The following is a 26,233-nucleotide window of genomic DNA, read 5'->3' as shown; positions in this document are numbered from 1 at the left end:
TGTGTCAGTTGTTCATAACATACATACGTATATATGTGGCTTTTGGATTCCGGTATTCACACCCAGGTGTCTGGGGTCCCCAGGTGTCTAGTCAGACCCGCGCTAGTGCCGTCACTTTCGTTGTTTCAGCGCTTGTGGACTGTGAACAAGGAGATGCTGGATATAAACTGTAGCTGCAGATGGCAATTTTGGAATAGTACAATTTTTGGAATAGTACAATTGTGTTCTCCTGGGTTTCTTTGGCACAAAAATATAGACCTCGCTATGGTATAGTAGTTACCAGATGCGTTTCGAAACCGGAGCGGTTTCTTCCTCAGTGGTGCGAAATGTATACATGTATAATAAATTGTGAAATTTTACAAAGGGCCGGTCATTGAGTTTATCTTTATGAAGTACAATGTGTCACGAGAAAACAGTCTCAGAATAGATTGGATAGGTAAAAGCAGTCCAAAGTTATTACCACATAAAGTGATTTCCAGATTTCCAAAATTTGGTCTGGCCCTTAAGTTGAAAAATGTCTTGATCCTGAAGGAGCTAATGACACCACAGGTGTCCTGCAGTGTGAACAGTAAAAGCTGTTGTTCCAGTTGCATCTTTGTTGAGTGCTTCCTTCTGCCAATAGAATGGGGAGCCATGCATACCCCTCGTGGGAAAAATAATCCTTTTTGTAAGAACCGTACTAATATAGATTACAGTACTTCTCAATGGATCACTAAGTGAAAGGTATTAAATCCAGCTGAGATAGCCCTACAAGGAATTGGGAGTTATTTTTCAAAACTGACATTTTCTACACCAGTCTTGATATCCCAAACGCCCAAACCGCTTTCCAGAAAGTGGCAAGGGTGGTGAAAAAAAAAGTCATCTGTGCAAACATTTTTGTTCAGGTGACATTTTAAGGGCCTGGTTTGTGACTCCTTTATGCCAGTTTTCTAGCTTAAGAGCAATGATAAATGATACCCATTGTGCCCGGTTTAACAGTGAATTTCCTGGTGGCAGATACATTTTAAATTTCATGTTTTCAGCATGTATGAAAGAAACCTGGATAGAAGCACATCATGAATTCTTTAGAGGACACCTAATCTTCACTCTGTGCTGTAATCTTCTCATAGCACCATCCACTTTGCAAAAATGCTAATTTTATTGGGAAAGATGAAATAATTTATCTGCTGTTTTTATTCTATAGTACAATTGCTGCTCTTTATTTCTTTGTATAATTTCTTTCTATAGTCTCCTTGCATTTTACTTCTCTTTTCTGCCTCTGATGTGAGGGTAAGTGAAGATCAGCTTCCTCCTCCCTTCTCCCTGTTATATATGCGCAGCCAAACGAAGCAAAGTAAAAGGATGCCTAATTAGTATATCCTTCTCTGCCTTTCCACCCTCTCGGTGTCTCCCACTAACTGCTACTCATGGTGACGGCAAGCAGCGTTCACCCGTCTTACTAGTACAGAGTCATTCTCCTGTAGCATCCCCCTTACCCTTTCATGAGCCAGTCTGACCTCCGTGTGGGAAGAGGTCAGGCGCACAAGGCAGGGACACTGCACATTACAAAGGGAGAGATCGCTTCCTTGGCCCCTAAGTCTGATGGACTGTAAGTGGCAGGAAAAAGGGCCATTCAAAATTTAAAGGACAAATTAATATTAAAAGGCGCTTTGCCTTTCTCTATACCTCAGCAATTAATAATTTATTAAGTTTAACAGCCGCTCTGAATAGCAATCACACACAAAATACACAGACATACACACACACATGCTGAATAACAATGGCACACAGACACACACGCAAAGAATTATAATCACAGCCAGGTATACTCAAGCAGAGACCAAATAATGGTGATGAACATGCTGATTTAGTAGGTCACAACAAAGGTTTTCTACACCAAAGGAAAAAGGTTGGTACATTTTAAGCGAAGAACGCACCGTCTGCATACGGGATGAGCGGTACGGTTGGTGGGATAAGTGTCCTCATTCTGAAAGCTCAGAACAGGATCTTTGTCTCATCAACACTGCAAGCACTAAACAAAAAGTGACATCTCAGGCTGAGATTCCATTAGGGTGAATTGGTAGTTGTGAGAAATGTTGTGCTGCTCCGCTTTACTGTAGCTAAATAACAATCAGCTACTTTGAAAATAAAGCTTTATTTAGGACTTGTTCAGACAAGTGTCATGGCAGAATTTGCTCATAGTGTGCTCCAAGAGCAATCTGTTCTGGAAGTAATACATTCCTGGGAATCATTGATCCTGGTCACTGCAGGTTAATATAATTCCAGCTGAAGAATATGGCTGAGAATGTTTTTGATTTCCTGTGTGTTATGGTGTATTCCCCAAATAATTGCCTAAATGTTCAATTGATCCAATATACTCTGAACACCCTTAACATTAAAAACCCCTAACTATGTAGTTTCCCCTCCTACCACCAAAATACACTGCCTGTCCCAAAAAAAAGTCGCTACCTGGATTTAACTAAGCAAATAGTTATAAGCCTCCTATTGAATAATTACTGCATGGGCGATTATCTTTCAGCTGGCAATAAGTTATTTAACCCCAACTGGTGCAATGAGCTGCTTCTCATTTCTTAAACAACCATGTCGAAAGACACATCTCGTGGTCGTGGAAAATATGTTTGTCTGTTTGAGAATGGTCAAATCATTGGCATGCATCTCAGCAGAGAAAACATGTAAGGAGATCGCAGAAACTACTAAAATTAGATTAAGAACTGTCCAATGCATTATTAAAAACTAGTGGGATAGTGGGGACCCATCGTATTCGAGGAAGAAATGTGGTGGGAAAAAAATCTTAAATGATCGTGATCCGCGATCACTTAAACGTTTGGTGAAATCAAATCGAAGAAAAACAACAGTAGAACGCAGGGATATGTTTAATAGTAAAAGTAAGAGCATTTCCACTTGCACAATGCGAAGGAAACTCAAGGGATTGGGACTGGACAGCTGAGTAGCCGTAAGAAAACCACTAATCAGTGAGGCAAACCAGAATAAAAGGCTAGGGAGCATAAAGATTGGACTCTGGAGCAATGGAAGAAGGTCATGTGGTCTGATGAGTCCAGATTTACCCTGTTCCAGAGTGATGGGCGCATCAGGGTAAGAAGAGAGGCAGATGAAGTGATGCACCCATCATGCCTAGTGCCTACTGTACAAGCCTGTGGGGGCAGTGCTATGATCTGGGGTTGCTGCAGTTGGTCAGGTCTAGGTTCAGCAACATTATGTGCTCCAAGAATGAGGTCAGCTGACTGCCCGAACATACTGAATGACCAGGTTATTCTATCAAAGGATTTTTTCTTCCCTGATGGCACTGGCATATTCCAAGAGGAAAATGCCAGGATTCATCAGGCTCAAATTGTGAAAGAGTGGTTCAGGGAGCATGAGACATCATTTTCACACATGGATTGGCCACCACAGAGTCCAGACCTTAACCCCATTGAGAATCTTTGGGATGTGCTGAAGAAGGCTTTGCACAGCAGTCAGACTCTACCATCATCAATGCAAGATCTTGTTGAAAATGTATGCAACACTGGATGGAAATAAATCTTGTGACATTGCAGAAGCTTATCGAAACAATGCCACAGCAAATGCGTGCCGTAATCAAAGCAACAAAATATTTTTGGTGGCGACTTTTTTTTGGGGACAGGCAGTGTATTTATCTTTTGAAGTATTGACTCCAGAAGAACTTGGAAGGTGTCCTGTGGTATACAGGTATTAGGAGTCAAAGTACATTCCACAAGAATACTAGGACCCAAAGCAGAATATTGCCCAGAGCAGGATAGTGCCTCCACCTGTTTGCCTTCTTCCCATAGTGAATCGTGGTGCCATCTCTTCCCTAGGTAAGCAACACACATATACCAACAGTTCACATGAAGTAAAAGAAAAGTATATATGATTCATTAGACCAGTTTTCCATCTTCTATTGCGCTACAGTTCATTTGTGACACTCATGTGCCCAGTGTGGGGCTTTTGGGTGGTGCACAGGGGTCAGCATGAGCCCCATACACAACAAGCTGGTATGCAATGTGTATTCTGATATCTTGCTATCATAGGCAGGATTAACTTTTTCAGCAATTTGTGCTACCTAATCATTGAGTATTGGGTCTCTGGTTCACCTGTTGTCCGTCCTTGGGGCACTTTTTATAGGTACTAATCACTGCATGCTGGAAACACCCCACAAAATCTGCCATTTTGGGATACTCTGGCCATTTGTCTGGCCCCCACAATTTGGTCATTGTTAAAGTCATTGAGATATTTATCCTTTCCATTTTCCTGCTTCACTCACTTCCACGTGTTGAAGCCCAAGTTACACCCCTTCATGGCAATTGTGTTCCCTAATAGCAGCGGCCTCTTTCAGCAAGCTAATGCACTCTGCCACACTACAAAAAATGTTCAGGAATAGTTTGAGGAACATCACAAAAAGTTCAAGGTGTTGACTTGGTCTCATACGTTAAAGGATTTAGACACTGTATTATCATGAGATTAGAAGTTCAGGAAAAAATAGAGTGAAAGGATAAGGGTAGGTTCACACTTTCGTTAAACTTTTCTGGTATTGAGTTCCGTCCTAGGGGCTCAATACCAGAAAAAAAAAACTGATGTTTTATCCTAATGCATTCTGATTGGAGAGCAATCCATTCAGTATGCATCACGATGTCTTCAGTTCAGTCACTGTACGGTTTACGGACGGAGAAAAAACCGCAGCATGCTGCAGTATTTTCTCCGTCCAAAATTCTGGAACACTTGCCGGCATTATTTCCCATTAAAATGCATTAATGCCGGATCCGGCCCCAAGTGTTCCAGAAAAACAGAACCGGTTTTGTGGTCTGCGCATGCGCAGACCTTTAAAAATGTGAAAAAGATAAATACTGTATCCGTTTTTACAGATGACAACCAGAGAGACGGATCCGGTATTGCAATGCATTTGTGAGACGGACCTGCATCCGGATCTGTCTACAAATGGTATCCATTTGCATACAGATTGCCGGATTCGGCAGGCAGTTCCGGAAACGGAACTGCCTGCCGGAATCCAACAACGCAAGTGTGAAAGTACCCTGACAATGTTTTGAACTTGACATTCAGGCTCGATATCTCACCATCCACTACTGCTTTAAACGTGAGACTAACATCATATTATAAACAATCATCTTGGATAACTTATACATAAATTGGGCTTGCAACAATTTAGCATATGATTAGTTATGTAGATTCTTGTCATATAACTGCATTGTTCCTGTTTTGCTCCTAAAAATCGAAATTTTATTTTTTATTATTTGTAAATCCACCTTTTGGCTTTCAAAATTGCCTAAATCCTTCTGGGCATGCTCTCGATCAGACTCAAGCATGTCTTGACCGAAATATGTTCCCAGGTCTCTTCTACAAATTCCCAATGTTGGTGCATACTGGTCGACTACTTGGGTACGAATACAGCTTTTTTTTCAACTACTCAAAAGTGTTCGATTGGGTTTAGGTCTGGGGACTGTGGGGGCCAATCCAGCACCTCTACTTCATTGTCATTTAACCATTTCTTCTCTACGTATGTTTCTGGTCATTGTCCTGCTGGAACACTATGTTGTCCTTTTTATACCCATAAGCACTTGAATGTACGAAGTAACTCATCTTGTAGGATACTCACATATAGCTCAGCATTGAGACTACCATCGATCCTGGTCAAGTATCCAATGCCTTCGTGTGAGGACGTGATGACGTGAGCGTAGCGTTGCGCTCTCCCTCACCGGCTTACCTCCGTGATGTCGGCTGTCTCCGAGATGGTTGTGGATCCTGGTGACGCCAGCGCTGACTTCCCATTCGAACTTCCCGCTATGTGACTGCAGTGGGACTGGAGGATTGCTGCTCCGTTCCCCTGCCTGGGAGGTGAAAGCGCTCCCATCTCCTCTATTCCTGTCAGGCCGGTGCCTGCCTCGTTTGCTCTCCTGCTGCTCTCCTGCTGCCTGTGGTGACCTTGCTGCAACCCGTTTCTTTCCACGCCTGCAGAGATGCCGAAGTTTCTTTGGACTCCTCATGCTGCTTTTTGATTTGGGTCGTCGGTGATCGTTCTCTTCTCCCTCTGATCTCCCTCTCTACTTCTTGTCTGCCTGTGGGACTCTCTCTGAGTTTTGCGGAGGGTGAAACCAGACTGGAAGACCCTGAGAAGATGCTTGATTGGTGAGATCCATCCCGGCTGTCCCCCCCTGCTCGGGATTCCTTGTTTGCCTCGTTTCCCTCCTCTCCTCGTGTTTCTTCTCGGTCTCATCCTGAATTACCTGACTTAGGCTACTTTCACACTAGCGTTCGGGTGTCCGCTCGTGCGCTCCGTTTGAAGGGGCTCACGAGCGGCCCCGAACGGATCCGTACTGCCCCAATGCATTCTGAGTGGATAAGGATCCGCTCAGAATGCATCAGTCTGGCAGCGTTCAGCCTCCGTTCCGCTCAGCAGGCGGACACCCGAACGCAGCTTGCAGCGTTTTGATGTCCGCCTGGCCGTGCGGAGGCGTGCGGATCCGTTCAGACTTACAATGGAAGTCAATGGAGACGGATCCGTCTGTCCTGGCTCCGCTTTGACACGGATCCGTTCGAAACCGTTCACGTCTCTGCGCATGCCCAGTAACTTCCTGTCCCTCCCCCTCATCGTCGGCCATTTTGGATTATCGACTTGGTGAGACTGGTAAGTATGAAGTTTTGTCTGTTTGTCTATCTTTCTTTTTTCACTATCTATCTATCTATCTATCTATCTATCTATCTATCTATCTATCTATCTATCTATCTATCTATCTATCTATGTTTGTGAAAAAAAGTGGAAGGTTTATTCACCCAACCAGCAGCAACGTTTCAGCTCTCTCTATGGAGCCTTTGTCCAGCTGAGTAACATGTGCATAATGGCATACATAAATAGTGGCAGTGATTAACATGATTACACACCAATTCCAATGGTCATAAACATAAATAAGATGAATATAAAAATTTACAGTCATATAAAGAGTATAATTCATCCATACAACTAGTGTACATATAGTGACGAGTAGGCGCATACATAAAAATTCATAGTGTAATTCATAATGTGTACAATATGCCCCAATCTTGCATAATCAGTGATTATTGCAGAAGTGAACAAATATGTGAATAAATTAAAGAAATTACTTAAAAACCTTTGAATGGGTAAGAGGCTGAAGCAACATGGTGGAGACTGCTGGCGTCCGGAAACAGCAGCTGCGCATATGCCGCGCCGTATATTATCGCGAGACTTGTATCGAAACTGAGTGACGTTGTTGGCCATAACAAAGATGGCCACAATAGAAAAAATGGAGTAAGGGCGCATGCGCCACCAGGCGTTAACGCCCATCCAACTTCACAGAGTACTAGTTGATAAGATATATACCGCATTTTCAGCAGAGAAGCCGATCCATAGATCGGGGGCCGGCGGTTCAATGCCGGTCACCGTCAGGACATCCGTCATGACAGGGGGGCGTGGTTCTCATACCAACTCCACCCCATCGTCCAGATATATCGGCGCATCCGCTCCAAAGCGCTCGTGCCTGTCATGTAGTAACCGATCCAAATCAGGGATCAGTCATAACAGACTGCAAGAGCGCAAGGATCCAATGCATCGGTAAACTTGCAATAGTAAAGATATATGAAAATTTTATGAAAAAATGAGGATAACAGCAGGATTATCCAACCGTCCGTGTGGTGTGACCCCAGTCCCACTTACAGGGGCTAGAGCCACAGCAGACAGACAGGGACAATCACTTCACCATTCAGCATCGCAGATAAGTACAAGAATGTAAATGAGGATCGCCGACACAGTTCCTCCAGTCTTCACCCCAACTACCATTCATAGTATGAAGTCATAGTAAGATCCTGTATAAAACAGAGAAGATAAGGAGAAAACCAATTAGATAAATAGCACATGTTATTTTCCATAAACGTAATCAGAGAAAGAAAGGACATGCATAGTCAGCAGTCAGACTATCCTGAACTCCACATTTAAGCCCTGGGGTTTCAGGGTGCCCAAAGTATAGATCCAGTATAGTTCACGTTTTTTTAAAAGTTTGACACGATCACCCCCACGTCTGGAAGGGGTTATTTGTTCCAGAATTCTAAATCTTAGGTCATTTTGTGTGTGTTTGGCATCAGCAAAATGTTTTGACACTGGGAGGTCCATTTTTTGTTTCCGAATGGAATAGCGATGTTGGTTGAGACGGGTTTTGACGTCCCAAGTAGTCTCCCCAATGTATAAAAGGTTACAAGGGCAAATCAGCAAGTAAACAACATAGGACGAGTCGCATGTTAGGTACTGTCTGATTTTCACATTCTGTCCTGAAATTGGATGGGGAAATGTATCACCTTTCAGCATCAGCTTGCAGTTAATGCAATTATAGCATGGGTAGCAACCCTTCCTGGTGGACCCAAAGTAAGACTCGCATGTCTCCCTGGATGTGCCAATATCTGATTTGACCAGTCTGTCGCCTAAATTGCGACTGCGTCGATAGGAGCAAAGAGGTGGGGCCTTAAATTCCTCAATTTGTTCAAAGTTACTAGCCAGAATGCGCCAGTGTTTTCTGATAATTGCCGCAATAGTCGTACTATTAGTATTATACTCAGAGACAAACGGGATCCGGGGCTGGGATCGTTTAGGATCACCTAGTCCCGCCTTAATAGTCTCTTTGGTAAGGGGTTTCACCCTATTGGTGTGTTCTTGGATAAGCTTTTTAGGGTAACCGCGTGTCTGGAATTTCTGGCCCATCTCTTTTAATCTGACATCAACTAGTGCTGGATCTTGTACAATTTTCTTCACACGAAGGAGTGTGAAGAAAATTGTACAAGATCCAGCACTAGTTGATGTCAGATTAAAAGAGATGGGCCAGAAATTCCAGACACGCGGTTACCCTAAAAAGCTTATCCAAGAACACACCAATAGGGTGAAACCCCTTACCAAAGAGACTATTAAGGCGGGACTAGGTGATCCTAAACGATCCCAGCCCCGGATCCCGTTTGTCTCTGAGTATAATACTAATAGTACGACTATTGCGGCAATTATCAGAAAACACTGGCGCATTCTGGCTAGTAACTTTGAACAAATTGAGGAATTTAAGGCCCCACCTCTTTGCTCCTATCGACGCAGTCGCAATTTAGGCGACAGACTGGTCAAATCAGATATTGGCACATCCAGGGAGACATGCGAGTCTTACTTTGGGTCCACCAGGAAGGGTTGCTACCCATGCTATAATTGCATTAACTGCAAGCTGATGCTGAAAGGTGATACATTTCCCCATCCAATTTCAGGACAGAATGTGAAAATCAGACAGTACCTAACATGCGACTCGTCCTATGTTGTTTACTTGCTGATTTGCCCTTGTAACCTTTTATACATTGGGGAGACTACTTGGGACGTCAAAACCCGTCTCAACCAACATCGCTATTCCATTCGGAAACAAAAAATGGACCTCCCAGTGTCAAAACATTTTGCTGATGCCAAACACACACAAAATGACCTAAGATTTAGAATTCTGGAACAAATAACCCCTTCCAGACGTGGGGGTGATCGTGTCAAACTTTTAAAAAAACGTGAACTATACTGGATCTATACTTTGGGCACCCTGAAACCCCAGGGCTTAAATGTGGAGTTCAGGATAGTCTGACTGCTGACTATGCATGTCCTTTCTTTCTCTGATTACGTTTATGGAAAATAACATGTGCTATTTATCTAATTGGTTTTCTCCTTATCTTCTCTGTTTTATACAGGATCTTACTATGACTTCATACTATGAATGGTAGTTGGGGTGAAGACTGGAGGAACTGTGTCGGCGATCCTCATTTACATTCTTGTACTTATCTGCGATGCTGAATGGTGAAGTGATTGTCCCTGTCTGTCTGCTGTGGCTCTAGCCCCTGTAAGTGGGACTGGGGTCACACCACACGGACGGTTGGATAATCCTGCTGTTATCCTCATTTTTTCAAAAAATTTTCATATATCTTTACTATTGCAAGTTTACCGATGCATTGGATCCTTGCGCTCTTGCAGTCTGTTATGACTGATCCCTGATTTGGATCGGTTACTACATGACAGGCACGAGCGCTTTGGAGCGGATGCGCCGATATATCTGGACGATGGGGTGGAGTTGGTATGAGAACCACGCCCCCCTGTCATGACGGATGTCCTGACGGTGACCGGCATTGAACCGCCGGCCCCCGATCTATGGATCGGCTTCTCTGCTGAAAATGCGGTATATATCTTATCAACTAGTACTCTGTGAAGTTGGATGGGCGTTAACGCCTGGTGGCGCATGCGCCCTTACTCCATTTTTTCTATTGTGGCCATCTTTGTTATGGCCAACAACGTCACTCAGTTTCGATACAAGTCTCGCGATAATATACGGCGCGGCATATGCGCAGCTGCTGTTTCCGGACGCCAGCAGTCTCCACCATGTTGCTTCAGCCTCTTACCCATTCAAAGGTTTTTAAGTAATTTCTTTAATTTATTCACATATTTGTTCACTTCTGCAATAATCACTGATTATGCAAGATTGGGGCATATTGTACACATTATGAATTACACTATGAATTTTTATGTATGCGCCTACTCGTCACTATATGTACACTAGTTGTATGGATGAATTATACTCTTTATATGACTGTAAATTTTTATATTCATCTTATTTATGTTTATGACCATTGGAATTGGTGTGTAATCATGTTAATCACTGCCACTATTTATGTATGCCATTATGCACATGTTACTCAGCTGGACAAAGGCTCCATAGAGAGAGCTGAAACGTTGCTGCTGGTTGGGTGAATAAACCTTCCACTTTTTTTCACAAACTTGGAGTGCTGCCTTCGTTTTTGCTGTATGTCTACAATCTGGACCTTGGTCACAGGTCTCATAAGGAGGACTTTTTGCACCCGCATTTATTTTTTGAGTGCTGCTTCTTTTCTTTTCTCTTCTATCTATCTATCTATCTATCTATCTATCTATCTATCTATCTATCTATCTATCTATCTCTCTATTTCTAGGGTGGGGGGGCTGCTGGCACTTGGTAAGGGGTGTGTGTCTGGAACTGTGGGAGCCGCTGGCACTGGTGGTGTGGGCTGCCTTTATGGGGGGCTTCTGGCACTGGGGGGGGGGCCTGTGTGGCTGGAACTGGGGGGGGGTCTGCTGGCAATGGTATGATGTTTGTGGCTGAAGCTGTGGTTGCTGCTGGCACTGCGGGGGTGTTTGTGGCTGGAACTGTGCGGTGCTTCTGACATTGCGGCGGTGTATGTGGCTGGAACTGTGCGGTGCTTCTGACATTGCGGCGGTGTTTGTGGCTGGAACTGTGCTGTGCTTCTGACATTGCGGCGGTGTATGTGGCTGGAACTGTGCGGTGCTTCTGACATTGCGGCGGTGTTTGTGGCTGGAACTGTGCGGTGCTTCTGACATTGCGGCGGTGTTTGTGGCTGGAACTGTGCGGTGCTTCTGACATTGCGGCGGTGTATGTGGCTGGAACTGTGCGGTGCTTCTGACATTGCGGCGGTGTTTGTGGCTGGAACTGTGCGGTGCTTCTGACATTGCAGCGGTGTTTGTGGCTGGAACTGTGCGGTGCTTCTGACATTGCGGCGGTGTATGTGGCTGGAACTGTGCGGTGCTTCTGACATTGCGGCGGTGTTTGTGGCTGGAACTGTGCGGTGCTTCTGACATTGTGGCGGTGTTTGTGGCTGGAACTGTGCGGTGCTTCTGACATTGCGGCGGTGTTTGTGGCTGGAACTGTGGGAGCTGCTGGCATTGGGGGGGCTGAGGGCACTGTGGGAAGGTTGTTTGGAACTGGGGGCCTGATGTCATTGTGGGGGGCTGCTGTCTCTGGGGGTGTTTATGGCAGTTGGGGGGGGGGGGGTCATGGCTCCTGTCGGATTCATTTTTTTAATCATTTTATTATTAGGGTCGTTCCCAAAAAAAGAAGAAAAAAAAAACTATCTGCGGTGGGCAAGCCCAGATCTATATTTTAAAAAGTAAGTATTGAAAAAAAAAAATTGTTGATATATGAGGAAATAGTGCTCTACAAGTTCCTTTAACGTTATCTGCATTTTGTCTGGTATTCTGTTGCGTACAGATGTCATCAAAGAAGACATCCATAGACTGGAGTGACCCACCCAGAAGGCGCCGCCGCCGTATTCAGTGGCCAGTAAGTATAAAATCAACATTTGGAGTTTTTACTGTTTGATTCGTTGCATTAATCAGTATGTGCTCTTATTATAGATTTCTTCATCATCGTCTGTGGAGGGCTCTCCATCACCTGCCGAATCGCCAGCGTCCAGGGGAGGTGGACCAAGCCCGGACCGGGGCTGTCAAGAAGTAAGTATATATATATATATATATAGAGATCTTAATTTTTTTTTTTTATTTAAGTACAGTCTTCTAAAAAAAAAATAATTTGTTTTTAGCAATCTGCACCTAGAGCCGCCAGCGAGGATCCCCCAGTCGCCTCCAGAGTCCGCGGGAATGAGCGTGGCGGTCGTAGACGTGTAAGTATTGAATTAAGTAGTTTTAATTAGCATTTTGTATTAGGATTTACATTAAATTTTGTATTTCCTTTTTTTCAGGGTTCCGTAGGCTCCACCAGGGAAGATGAGGAGTTCGGGGTTCCGAGCATAGATAACCTGCTCCTCATCCGACTGGTGGAGGCGCGTCCAGCATTATGGGACCACTCCGACCGCCACCACGCCGATCATCGTCGTACCCAGCGGCTCTGGAGGGACATCTCTGCTTCAGTTTTTGAGACAATTTAAAACAATATGTATTTTAATACTTTAAAATATTGTTCTTTTCCTTCATCATGCTGATTTTAGTTTTTATTGTTTTTTTCGATAGTCAAACTGGTTACAACGCGTTGGCGATCTATCCGGGACCGCTTCAGGAGGGATTACAACAAGGAGGTTCAGGCCCCGAGTGGCTCCGGAGGAACCTCAGGGGCCACCTACATCCATACGGCGGCCCTGGGGTTCCTACGAAGGGCGATGGCACCGAAAAGGTAAATATTTATAACAACTGTTCAAAAAATAAATTGTAAAGGGGCTGTCTGAGACAGCGGAGCGTTTGGCTCCCCTGTTTTGGCCAGCCCCCCCCACAGTCAGATGGACAACTGTTCTCTCCGTCTGACTGTAAGGGGCTGTCTGAGACAGGGTAGCGTTTGGCTCCCCTGTTTTGGCCAGCCCCCCACAGTCAGATGGACAACTGTTCTCTCCGTCTGACTGTGAGGGGCTGTCTGAGACAGGGTAGCGTTTGGCTCCCCTGTTTTGGCCAGCCCCCCACAGTCAGATGGACAACTGTTCTCTCCGTCTGAATTTAAGGGGCTGTCTGAGACAGCGAGGCGTTTGGCTTCCCTGTTTTGGCCAGCCCCCCACAGTCAGATGGACAACTGTTCTCTCCGTCTGAATTTAAGGGGCTGTCTGAGACAGCAGAGCGTTTAGCTTCCCTGTTTTGGCCAGCCCCCTATGGTATACGGTAGACATAGCATAGAACAGTGTTTCCCAACCAGTGTGCCTCCAGCTGTTGCAAAACTACAACTCCCAGCATGCCCGCACAGCCAAAGGCTGTCCGGGCATGCTGGGAGTTGTAGTTTTGCAACAGCTGGAGGCACACTGGTTGGGAAACACTGGCATAGAACATGGATGTTTTATTTAGAGAACAATTCCTAACTTTCATTTTTTTTTTTTCTACAGAAGTGCCAGCAGCACTCGGGAGCCTGACCAACCTCCTGAGGCGGAACCGGAACGGATCGCCAGCGCCAGCCCTCCTGTCCCTCATGCATCGGCTCAGGATAATCCGAGTCCCCTACCGGGTCCCTCTGCTCAACAGAGGCTCTTAGGTTTTCGTCAAAATTTGAGAGCCCTGGTGAGCAGGCAGAGATCCGGTAGGCCAAATCGAGCTGATTATGCACACCTTGTAGAGGTCGTTTCCGACGCTCTAGAAGGTTTTGCCCAACATTAGATGGAGTTTGTGCTGACTTGATTCGCCGCTGGGAGGGGGCGGAGTCGGCGTTTCAACGCAGCCCAAACTACCATTATGGGCTAAGCATGATCAGTTTGATGGACTCAATGACGCCCGAGCAGTTGCATGAGTACAAGATCATGCTAGAGAACGGGTCATGGGAAATCATGCACCGCCCCCAACCCCCACCCCCACCCCCATCCCACACCTACCCCCCATCCCACACGAGTGGCCAGTACCGACAACCTTTCCCTTCCCACCCCCCCGAGCATGTGTTTCCTTCTGCTTCTTTTTCTTCTCCTGCCCCGTATTTTCCTCCTACTTCTTTTCAAACTCCCTCCACCTCTACACATGCTCGGGCCTCCTCCTCCTCAGACCCTTCCTTTCTCCACACCCCGCAATTACGCCCTGCATCCTTTCCTGTGGCCCGTAGTTTTACCTCAGTGGATCGCCAGGACAGGGGGGCTACCATTGCCAGCCCCAGACCATCAACCCCACGACAGTCCACCTCCCCTCACCGTTATGAACAATTGTAAATATAATTTTTGTTTATATTTATTTTATTTATTTTCTGTAAAAAAAATAAAAAAATGTTTATACTTTACTGCACTGTGTCTGTGTTTTATTGTCCTGTACAGGGAACCTTGGCACTATAGCTGTGTTGAAATTAAAACTACCCTAGTCTCACTACTGTGCGTTTATTATAACACCCTTGGTAGTTTTTATATCAAAACAGCATTAGTGCCAATGTCGTAAGATCCATTAAAACCTGACCATCAATATTGAGCTATCTTTTGGCTCTTTATTGATCGTAGACCCTATGATTGGCACATGAACAAGCAAATGCTTGTTCATTGTTCAATCTTGTGCCCTTTCATATGAGCCCTTGTGGGAGTCACGGTCCATGAGCATCAGGAATTCATTAATAAATTGTGATTTTAACGTTTAATGATTTCCCGATGACGCTAATATAACCAGTGTGATTACCACAAGGGACACGCAAGGGACATACAGTTTTTAAAGGGGTATTCACATAGACAATGGGGGGATTTCACTTGAATATGTCCCCATTGTCTGATAGGTGTGGGTAAACATTGGTAGGACCCGCACCTATATCGAGAACGGAGCGGGGAGCACTGTTGCTGTAGGACACATTTCCCATGGTATGTCCACCACCAAGCGCTAATCCCCGCCTCTCACATAGAAGTGAATGGAGGGCGGCAGCACAGTGCGACCTCATCTACTTTCTTGGCTTCGTTCTCAATATATGTGAGGGTACCAGCCGTGGGACCCGCACCTATAAGACAATGTAGGTATATCTTAAAGTGGTATGCCCCCATTGTATGAGATGAGAAAACCCCTTTAAGGCCTCTTGCACACGACTGTATGCCCCAAGAGACATACGGTCCATGAGCGGGCCATATGTCCCGTAGTGGCATTGATCGTGCGCACGAGAGCACACAGCATCATAGTGTACAATCATCCTGTGCAAGTTGAGCTGCCCGCGGGGATATAGTCTTGCACTAATAGATCATATGAGTGCGGGACAATAGCCCAGTTTGCGGCACAACATGGTCAGCATCATGATGCTCTGTACTCCTGTACGCACGATCAATGACGATCAGGGACATATGGCCCTCTAACGAACACTATACATCTTTAAGTGCATGTAGTCATGTACAAGAGTCCAAAAGGTGTGGTCCATTATCAAAGCCGGACCAGCTTTGGAACTTCAACAAGATAGCCCTGGAGAAATGTAGTAGCATTAAAACCCTATAGATCTGAATACATGAAGATGGAACCTAAAGATACTTTTCCTTCCAAAACGGATCCGCTAAACGGATGACAAAACGGAAACCAACGTGACAAACGGATCCGTAAAACAGACGGATCCGTACAAACGGATCCGTCTGAATGGCTTCCGTTTGGCTCCGTTTAGTCAGTTTATTGACGGATCCGTTTGAAATGCCCTTCAAACGGATCCGTCAGACGCTAGTGTGAAAGTAGCCTTAATCTAACCATATGTGACAGTCTTAGTGTTTAACCCTTATTCCCCAGTATTGTCAATAATTTATTAACCTCCTGTATTGAAGTGGGGGCGAGATTTTTTTTTATTAAAAAGCACAAACTAAAGCTTTACTGGTTAGGGGGAAAAAAAAGGGGGCGGTGAGGAGAGTTTGAGGAGAAAGGAAAAAAAAAAAAAGGGGGGGGGGGGACAGAAGAGGAGAGGATAAGAAGAAGAGAAGAAAAAAAAAATAAAAAAAAATGGCCCCTAAGCAGAACAGACGCTCAACAGACTTAAACGCAGTTAAGGTGGGACAGAAACAGAGTCCTCTAAAATTGATAAATTTTTGAGATCTCCAAATTTTATTACAAGGTCAGGACTAAAGGGGAAGCTGGATACTAATATAAGAACAAATCCTTCAGAGGTCAGGGCGGAGGAGGCACTTGAAGGAGACTCTCATATTGGAGATGGGGAGACACCTACAGACAACTCCTCCCCATTAGAGGAAATTTTATCCATCGTTAAAAACAATGGGAAAGCGATACAAAATATTGCCCTTCAAATGGGGTCAGTACAGACGGATCTCCTTATTATAAAAGATGATTTGACAAAGATCCGGGATAGAACTAAAGAATTAGAAAACACAGAGGCTAAGCTGGAGCAAGAAGTGAAAGCATTAAAAGCGGAGAATAACACAGTAAAAATTGATTATAATTATCTGGGGGAAAAAACTGTGGATCTAGAAGATCACTCAAGAAGATCTAACGTCTGAATTATAGGTTTAACAGAATCCACTGATGAAAAAAATCTAGCTGGAATAATACAATCCATTATTTTTGATAATTACGGGAAGGAACATTTTTCATTGTTGTTTCTAATTGAAAGGGGCCATCGAATACCCGGTGGTACCGATTCCTGGACGGTGGCCAAGGACGGTAATAGTTAAGATGCTAGCCGCTTTTGATAGAGATATGATTATGAGGCGAGCACGGGATTCCCCCCGATTACGTATAATGGATGTAAACTTTCCTTTTTTCCTGATTTTTCAAAAGAGGTTCAAGATAAGAGACGTACATTTTTGGATGTTAAAAAACGCCTTCAGAGCAAAGACATTAAGTACTCCTTTATATATCCGGCCAAGTTAAGGATTGTATTTAATGATAATGTCCTTTTTTTTGACTCTCCAGAAGTGACCACTGACTGGCTAGATCGGAGCAATGTTTAAAATCAGTTTTTCTTCTTTTTGGAGGTCTGGTTGAGGGGTGGGGGAGGGATGGTCCTAGTTAAGAGGTCTGTCACCTTAGTGATGGAGCAAGGGGAGATGGGTTTTTTGGTTGGGGGGGTGGGGGCTCAGCAGGGGGGTGGGTTATGTTGTGTCTCTATTGTGGAGGAGAGCGGAGCGAAGTTTGGGGAGTTTTTTAATTGGATACTCTAAGATGTGGAATGTTCGGGGCCTTGGGGAGAAGATAAAAAGGCAGGCAGTCAGGATACGATTGTTCGACTTGGGGAGGTGGGCTACACAGGGTTATAACTCTACATATACCACTTACTCCAGAGGAGTCACAGTTTTAATTCATAATCGGATTAATTTTGTATAATTGGCATCATCTATTGATAGACAGGGGAGATATGTTTTTCTCCATGGTAGGCTAGATGGGAAGTTATGTATTCTTGCCTTCATCTATATTCCTCCACCTTTTTCCATACAAATACTGACCAGTCTGATGGCGTTTGTGGATCAATGGCCTGAATGTCTGGTTATAGTCAAGGGGGATTTTAACTGTGTGTTTAATCCAGAGAGGGATAGGATTACCATGGGATGGAATATTTATCCCCCGACCCAGGGGTCCCCCTTGGCGCGGTTTTGCCAGGAGGTTGGCCTTGTGGATGTCTGGGAATATCTATTCAAGGAAAAAAGGGCCTACTCATGCATAATTAAATCTGGAAGATCTATGTCTAGGATTGATCTGGCCTTGATAAACAAAGGGTATTTAAACTGTATCAAACGGATGAAATATGAGACCAGATCCATCTCAGACCATGTTCCTTTTGTAATTGAGTTGTGTATGCTTAGGAATAACCTTAGATATAGACCACCATTTAGATTGAATCCCCACTGGCTATTAATAATTGATAATCATAACCAGATAGAAAATGAGATCACTTCCTTTTGGGAAAAAAAATACCGCTTCAGCCAAACCCCAATTTGTTTGGGACACGTTTAAAGCAGTCATGAGAGGGATCTTTATTAGTACAATAGCCAGGGGCGTACATAGAAATCACTGGGCCCCATAGCAAGAATCTAAATTGGGCCCCCATTCCCCTTTTATAGCCCCTCCCACTACCCATTCCAGGCCTCTCTCTTTGTTCCATGAACTATGTTTGCTGCTGCGTTTTATAATTTATGCATCAGGGCCGGATTGGGATTACAAAACAGGACTGGCAAACAAAAGAGGTATAATAGATGCAGTGTGTACAGATGTATAGTGTATACAGCAGTGTACTGATATGTGAGGAACATGGTATAATATATGCAGTGTGTACAGGTATATAGTATATACAGCAGTGTATTGATATGTGCAGTACAGGGTATATTATATGCAGTCTGTACAGATATATAGTATATACAGTAGTGTAATGTGAGGTACGAGGTATAATAGATGCAGTGTGTACAGATATATTGTATATATAGCAGTGTACTGATATGTGAGGTACTAGGTATAATAGATGCAGTGTGTACAGGTATATAGTAAATATAGCAGTGTACTGATATGTGAGGTATAAATTACAGCTCGTACCTCACATATCAATCCAATACTGTATATACAATATACCTGTACACACTTCATCTATTATACCTCGTACCTAACATATCAGTACACTGCTGTATATACAATATATCTATACACACTGCATATATTATACCTCGTACCTCACATATCAGTACACTGTAATATATATTATATATCTGTATATATTGCATCTATAATACTGTTTAATATATGCAGTGTGTGTGTATATATATATATATATATATATATATAGATGTGAGGCATACAAGGTATAATACTGTAGATGCATTGTTTATAGAAATATATGGTCAGTTATGCATTATAGTCACTGTGTGGGAGGTACATGAGGTAGTGGTCACTGTACCTGTCTGAAGTATTATACATGAGTGTGCAATCAGTAAAAACAGGGCATGGGGGGGTAAATGACAAGAAGTGGAGGACCTCCTCTTACCATTCCAGTCTGTATGGATCAATGCAGAGCTGATTGTGAACTTCTAATACTTACTGTTAGGGTTTGAAGGACCTGTGATGATGTCATCACAGGTCCTGGCAGATGTTCCTTTTAAACCTAGGAACTACACCATTTTTGGTGCAGTTCCTTTGCTAGATCCTGCAGGACCTGTGATGCTGAAGATGATGTCATCACAGGTCCTGGCAGATGTACTGTTCTAACCTGGGAACTACACTTTACACTGTGCAGTTCCCTTACAGGACCTGTGATGACATCATCAAAGGTCCTTTAGCTTTAGAAAGATAGACCTGGGCAATTAGGGGGCGAGGCCTCTCCTCCACTGCGGGCCCCTCTTCCTCACGGGCCCCATGGCAGCTGCGTGGTCTGCCTATATGGTAGGTACGCCACTGACAATAGCCAATGTCACTAAACGATATGCTAGGAAGGAGAAAGAATTAGAGGAAGCAGCTGCGGCTGGAATGGCTGGCTATGCCAGGTTAAAGACGGAGGAAACGAGAGAGAGTATGCAGAGGAGGGGTCAGGCTTTCTCCGATTTTCTTTTGGAAAAAGCCCAATAGAGGTTGTTCTTTAGAGGGCAAAAATATTTTTCTGAGGCAGGGCGTCCAGGAAAGATGTTGGCCAGGTTAATAGCTAGCCAGGACCCAAAGAAACAGATTCGTAGCATTCGTGCCATGGACGGGACCATTATTGAAGATCAGGAGGGAATTATGGAAACATTTATAAAGTACTTTGCCGAACTATATGAATCAGAGAGTGTTCTTCCAGATGATGTGATTGACACGTACTTGGATTCAATTTTTCTTCCAGTTCTTACAGAGAGTAAAAAAGAATATCTTGAGAGGGACCTAGGCCTTCAAGAGATAGATGATGTAATTAAAGGCGGTTCAGGGAATTCCTCTCCTGGATCGGATGGACTCCCGTATGGGTTTTATCGTAAATATAGGGAGATTGTTCTTCCTTATCTGTGGAGAACACTCACTGATTCAATAGAGGAGGAATCCCTTCCAGAAACAATTACAGAGGCTGCTATTATACTGGTATTAAAGAAGGGTAAAGACCCTAAGGATTTGGGGTCATATAGACCTATTTCTCTTCTTAAGGCCTCATGCACACAACCGTTTTTTTTTTGCGGTCCGCAAAACGGATTTCCGTTGTTCTGTGATCTGTGACCGTTTTTTAATCCGTGGGTCTTCCTTGATTTTTGGAGGATCCACAGACATGAAAAGTGAAAAAAAAAACTAAGTCAAGTTTGCATTGAAAATGATTGGAAAAACGGACACGGATCACGGACGCGGATGACTATCTTGTGTGCATCCGTGATTTTTCACGGACCTATTGACTTGAATGGGTCCGTGAACCGTTGTCTGTGAAAAAAATAGGACAGGTCATATTTTTTTCACGGACTAGAAAAACGGATCACGGACGCGGAAGCCAAACGGTGCATTTTCCGATTTTTCCACGGACCCATTGAAAGTCAATGGGTCCGCGAAAAAAACGGAAAACGGAACAACGGCCGCGGATACACACAACGGTCGTGTGCATGAGGCCTTATACAGATGTTAAACTTTTTTCTAAGATTTTGGCCAAGAGGTTATCTACTGTTATTACATCAATTATACACCCAGACCAAACAGGTTTTATCCCTAATAAACATAGAAACATAGAATGTGTCGGCAGATAAGAACCATTTGGCCCATCTAGTCTGCCCAATATACTGAGTACTATGGATAGCCCCTGGCCCTATCTTATATGAAGGATGGCCTTATGCCTATCCCATGCATGCTTAAACTCCTTCACTGTATTTGCAGCTACCACTTCTGCAGGAAGGCTATTCCATGCATCCACTACTCTCTCAGTAAAGTAATACTTCCTGATATTACTTTTAAACCTTTGCCCCTCTAATTTAAAACTATGTCCTCTTATAGCAGTTTTTCTTCTTTTAAATATCCTCTCCTCTTTTACCTTGTTGATTCCCTTTATGTATTTAAAAGTTTCTATCATATCTCCTCTGTCTCGTCTTTCTTCCAAGCTATACATGTTAAGGTCCTTTAATCTTTCCTGGTAAGTTTTATCCTGCAATCCATGTACCAGTTTAGTAGCTCTTCTCTGAACTCTCTCCAAAGTATCAATATCCTTCTGGAGATATGGTCTCCAGTACTGCGCACAATACTCCAAATGAGGTCTCACTAGTGCTCTGTAGAGCGGCATGAGCACCTCCCTCTTTCTACTAGTAATGCCTCTCCCTATACACCCAAGCATTCTGCTAGCATTTCCTGCTGCTCTATGACATTGTCTGCCTACCTTTAAGTCTTCTGAAATAATGACCCCTAAATCTCTGATTTTATATTCTGCTCTTGGGTTTTTACGCCCCAGGTGCATTATTTTGCACTTATCCACATTAAATTTTAGTTGCCAGATTTTTGACCATTCCTCTAGTTTTCCTTTACTAATATACAGACGTCCGGAGGGGACCAGGTCCACATGGAGAAGGAGGTTGAGGAGGCGGTTGATGTGGCGGTGTAGGTGGAAGTGGCGGCGGAGGAGGAGGTAGCCTACACTGCTTTTTGGTTTTAAATTTATTTTTATTTTTTTAAATTAGGGTACACCCCAAAACATTGGGAAATATAACCCTCCAGTCGTGCTAAGCACACGTTCAGACAATACACTGGCTGCAGGGCAGGCCAGCACCTCCAAGGCGTAAAGGGCAAGCTCAGACCATGTGCCCAATTTGGAGACCCAGAAGTTGCAGGGGCTGACCCCTGTCAGTTAGTTTGTGTAGGCGTGTGCATACTTACTGCCCCACCCACCATGTCGCACGTCCCCGTGATGTTCACAATCCAATTTGATATCTGCTCTATCAACTTTCAAAGTTCTTTTATGCGCCTACCATGGTGATTACGGGTAGCGGGGAATCAGGGTTCCAGGCCGGAGAGGGAGCATGAGAAAAAGAGACCACATTTAAGGGAGATAAATTTATTTAAAAAATTTGGGATCAAGAAAAAATTTGGGAAAAGTTATTGAGGCGCAAATGTGGGACAAATTACAGAAGCCCAAATGTGGGCAAAAAGAGTCAAGCGGAATTGTGGGAAAAGCTATTGAGGCGTAAATGATGGCCAAAAGAGTATAGCGGAAATGTGGGACAATAAATGTGGTACAAGTTTAAGCATTAAATCAAAGGAGGTGGCGCGCATCAATTAAAGAAGCATTTCAGAAATTTTATTCCCTGTCACCTATGCAGAGCAGGGGTTTATTCACATCTAAAAATTGTATAATGTCAACCTAAGAATGTAACAGAAAAATTACAGAAATTAATTAACCTGTCTACTTGGTAGAGCAGGGGTCTATGACAGAAAACAATTGTTTATTGTCACCCGAAAATGTAAAATAAAAATTATTGAAATTTATTAAGCTGTCAACTAGGTAGAGGAGGGGTATATTACACCCAAAAATTTGTGAATTTCACTATAAAATGTAACTGATAATTTTTTTTTTTTTTTGTTAACCGGCCTACTAGGTAGAGCAGTGGTACATCAAACCCAAAAATTAGTGAATTTCACCATAAAATGTAAGAGATCAATTTTTTTTATTGTTTAACCTGTCTACTAGGTATAGCACTGGTACTTCACACCCAAAAATTGTTGAATTTCAACTGCAAATGTAACTAACAAATATATTTTTTCTGTTAACCGGCCTACTAGGTATAGCAGTGGTACTATACACCCAAAAAATTGGTGAATTTCACCAGAAAATGTTAATGACAATTTTTTATTTTTTTTTAACCGGCCTACTAGGTAGAGCAGTGGTACTATACACCCAAAAATTGGTGAATCTCACCAGAAAATGTAAATGACAAAGTAGTGAAATGATATAAAATAAAACACGTACAAAAAAATAAAATGGATTTATGAGGTGGAGTTCCATATGGAGTAGGAGTTTGAGGAGGCAGTGGACGTAGCAGAGTAGGTGGAAGCGGCAGTGGAGGAGGACGAGATAGCCAACACAGGTTTTTGGTTTTAATTTAATTTTTTTTAATTAAGGTACACTCCAAAAGAGTGTGAAATATCCAAAATACAAACATGATCAATTGCGCTGCAGTATAACAATGGCTGCTTAGTGCCGGTATACATGTCTATTCTGGACAAGGTATGGACAAGTCCTGAGGGATCCATGCCTGGTTCATTTTAATGAACGTGAGCTTGTCCACATTGGCTGTGGACAGGCGGCTGCGCTTGTCTGTGATGACGCCCCCTGCCATGCTAAACACACGTTCAGATAATACACTGGCTGCAGGGCAGGCCAGCACCTCCAAGGCGTAAAGGGCAAGCTCAGGCCATGTGCCCAATTTGGAGACCCAGAAGTTGAAGGGGGCAGACCCGTCAATTAGTACGTGTAGGCGTGTGCAAACATACTGCTCCACCATGTTGGTGAAATGCTGCCTCCTGCTAAGACGTTCCATATCAGCTGGTGGTGCTGGTTGTTGTGGCGTGCTGACAAAGCTTTTCCACATTTCGGCCATGCTAACCCTGCCTTCTGAGGTGCTGGCGGTGCCCCAGCTGCATTGGCGACCTCTTCCTCGTCCTCTGCCTTCGCCTTGAGCTTCCACTGTGCCCCTGCTGTCAAGTGGGAATGCCACCAGCAGCGCGTCTACCAGCGTGCGCTTGTACTCGTGCATCTTACGATCACGCTCCAGTGAGGGAATTAAGGACGGTACGTTGTCCTTGTAACGGGGATCCAGCAGCGTGGCCACCCAGTAATCAGCACAAGTTAGAATATGGGCAACTCGGCGGTCGTTGCGGAGACACTGCAGCATGTAATCGCTCATGTGTGCCAGGCTGCCCAGAGGCAACGAAAAGCTGTCCTCTGTGGGAGGTGTATCATCTGTGTCCTCTGTATCCCCCCATCCACGCACCAGTGATGGCCATGAGCTGGTCTGGGTGCCACCCTGCTGTGAACATGGTTCCTCCATCTCCTCCTCCTCATCCCCCACCTCCTCATCCTCCAGAACTGTGCCCTGGCTGGATAATTGTGTACCTTGGGTTTGTGGGTGCAGGAACCCACTCTCGGAGCCACTTGGGAATGACTGGCTGGAAACCCTACAAAATAATCCCTCTTCCTCCTCCTCCTCCTGTGCCACATCCTCTTCCATCATCGCCAGCAGCGTCTTTTCAAGGAGGCATAGAAGTGGGACAGTAACGCTGAGAACGGCGTTATCGGCACTGGCCATGTTGGTGGAGTACTCAAAACAGCGCAACAAGGAACACAGGTCTTGCATGGAGGCCCAGTCATTGGTGGTGAAGTGGTGCTGTTCCGCCGAGTGACTCACCTGTGCGTGCTGCAGCTGAAACTCCACTATGGCCTGCTGCTGCTCGCACAGTCTGGCCAGCATGTGCAAGATGGAGTTCCACCTTGTGGGCATGTCGCATATGAGGCAGTGAGCGGGAAGGCCGAAGTTACGCTGGAGCGCTGACAGGCGAGCAGCAGCAGGGTGAGAACACCTAAAGCGCGCACAGATGGACCGCACTTTATACTGCAGCTCTGACATGTCGGGGTAATTTTTAAGGAATCTCTGCACCACCAAATTCAGCACATGCGCCAGAAAAGGGATGTGCGTCAAACCAGCTAGTCCCAGAGCTGCTACGAGATTTTGCCCATTATCGCACACCACCAGGCCGGGCTTGAGGCTGACTGGCACAAACCACTCATCGGTCTGTTGTTCAAGGCCCGTCCACAGCTCCTGCGTGGTGTGGGGTTTGTCCCCCAAAAAGATAAGTTTTAAAACTGCCTGCTGTCGTTTACCCCTGGCTGTGCTGAAGTTGGTGGTGAAGGTGTTACGCTGACTGGATGAGGAGCTGGTAGAGGATGAGGAAGCAGAGTAGGAGGAGGAAGCAACAGGAGGCAAACTGAAGCGCCCTGCAATCCTTGGTGGTGGAAGGACATGCGCCAAACTGCTATCCGCCTCAGGCCCAGCCGCCACTGCATTTACCCAGTGTGCTGTTATGGAGATATAACGGCCCTGACCGTGCTTACTGGTCCACGTATCCGTAGTCAGGTGCTCCTTGACACATATGGCATTGCGCAGTGCACACCTGATTTTGTCCCCTACTTGGTTGTGCAGGGAAGGGATGGCTCGCCTTGAAAAGTAATGGCTGCTGGGCTGGGCACGACGTACTGTGGGACAGCCACCGCCATAAGGCCTTTAAAACTATCCATCTCCACCAGACAGAATGACAGCATTTCAAATGCCAGTAATTTAGAAATGCTGGCATTCAGGGCTAGGGATCGTGGGTGGGTAGGGGGGTACTTCCTCTTCCTCTCCAACGTTTGGGATATGGAGAGCTGAACGCTTGCGTGGGACATTGTGGAGATGCTTGGTGACCCAGGTGTTGGTGTTGCTGGCAGATCCTCTGTTTGTGGGGTGCCAGGTGGCACTGTCACTCCAGAGGTGGATGAAGAGGCCGCGACTGCAGCAGAAGAGGAAGCAGGAGGAGCCAGAGACCTTTCTTTGTTTTTGAGGTGTCTACTCCACTGCAGCTCGTGCTTTGCACTTAGATGCCTGGTCATGCAGGTTGTGCTCAGTTTGAGAACGTTTATGCCTCGCTTCAGGCTCTGATTGCACAGCGTGCAAACCACTCGTGTCTTGTCGTCAGCACATTGTCTGAAGAACTGCCATGCCAGGGAACTCCTTGGAGCTGGCTTTGGTGTGCTCGGTCCCTTGCTGCGGTGGGCAGTAGCAGGCGTACTGTCTAGAGGACGGCCGCTCTGCTTTTGCACCCTGCTCCCTCTTCTGCTGTGCTGGTGGCTCTGTGCGACCACCGCCTCTTCCTCCGAACTACATAGGTCACTCGCATGACCTTGATTCCATGTGGGGTCGAGGACCTCATCGTCCTCCACATTATCTTCCACCCAGTCTTCACCCCTGAATTCCTTGTCAGTCTGCACACTTTCGAAAGCCCCAGTAGTTGGCACCTGTGTTTCGTCATCATCCGAGACGTGCTGCGATGGTCCTCCCAGGT

This window comes from Bufo bufo, chromosome 3, assembly GCF_905171765.1.
Source record: "Bufo bufo chromosome 3, aBufBuf1.1, whole genome shotgun sequence".
Lineage (NCBI taxonomy): Eukaryota > Metazoa > Chordata > Amphibia > Anura > Bufonidae > Bufo > Bufo bufo.
Note: the sequence above shows the minus strand (reverse complement) of the source record.